The following is a 1,412-nucleotide window of genomic DNA, read 5'->3' as shown; positions in this document are numbered from 1 at the left end:
ACAAGGCCCCTCTTTGGCTTGCATTTTTGCTTATGTAGGTAAGGTTATAAAAGTATTTTGTTCAATTTTTAAAAAAAATATGAAAACTTTCTAGTGTGAGAGATCTTGCTAAATTTCTTAATTTGATATATTTTGACACATTTTGATGAAGATGTGAAAAAAATGATATTTTTTAAAATATAAAAATTTTAGTAAAACAGGTATTACTGCAGCTTATGAGTGTGAAGCGATGAGTGACAGGGTATGAAAAAATGTGTGAAATTATAATTTTGTTTATTTTAGGGATATTAATTAGTGTAATGGTAATGGTAAGAATGGTGAGGAATATTAAATGGTAGTGAAAAAAATGGAAGTGTGTTGTGAGTGTATGTACGTATATATATATATATATATATATATATATAGTAAAAAAGTTGTTTCCAATACAGTATAGACGAAAAACAGTGGCACTTTAAAAAACGGAAGTAATGAAAGTAAGAAAATGGGAGTAAGTTGGTGAGAAGAAATGGGAGAGGAAGAGGAATATTATTATTAAGGTAAACACAAAAAGAAAGAGACAAAGGAAGAGAGACGAAGATTGGAGATGCGAAGTTTCATGCACGACAATGTCAAAAGGGGGTCGTGATACGCAGGGAGATGATGGAAAGGATGATGAGACTGTTAGGCAGCGCGAGGTGCAGGACAAATGTTCTCGTTACGTTACCTAAAGGAACATGAACATAAAATAAAGAGTGAAGGTAATACATCAGCTTGAAGAAGGAATGGAGACAGTGACCAATGGTATTTCATCCAAGTGGATATCTTCTACTGTTGAGATGATGCTGCCGATTGTGGTTTTCAATCTTAAGGTCAATCCTAGTGTTTAACTGTAACGACGAACAAACAGAAGCGACAAGGAAACGACCGGAACAGTATGAGGTATTATCGAAGTCATCTTTTCAATAGGTAAAGTAAGAATTTTTAATATTCTGGAGAAACAATATAATATTACCTGAAGGTAAATTTTAAAACTGAGAGTAGCAATTGATTTCTGACTATATCAAAAGAAGTATAAAAGAGGAGAAACTGCATAATACAGCACATACGAACACTAAGAAGAAGTTTATAAAGCACAGAGAGTTTAAAAAGATACCTTAGCTCTGTTCTATAGGCGTAAGACCTAGACACTAACAGAATTTAAAGAGCAAGAGGTCATTATAAAAGTGGTCGCTGACCTACAACTGACAGTGCGCATTAACACAGGAAAATCTAACAAAAGTTTAAATCTGGGACCAGATCTTCCAAGTAATAAAAGTCACCAAATAAAAAACAAAAGAATATAAAACAAGAGGTGCAGGGGGTTTTGTACACGAAAGAGCCGAAAACGTTGTATTGCTATAGAGGTGGCACGTTCCGTTCTATAGACATCATCG

This window comes from Trypanosoma equiperdum (genome assembly GCF_001457755.1).
Source record: "Trypanosoma equiperdum strain OVI genome assembly, contig: ctg_1980, whole genome shotgun sequence".
NCBI lineage: Eukaryota > Euglenozoa > Kinetoplastea > Trypanosomatida > Trypanosomatidae > Trypanosoma > Trypanosoma equiperdum.
Note: the sequence above shows the minus strand (reverse complement) of the source record.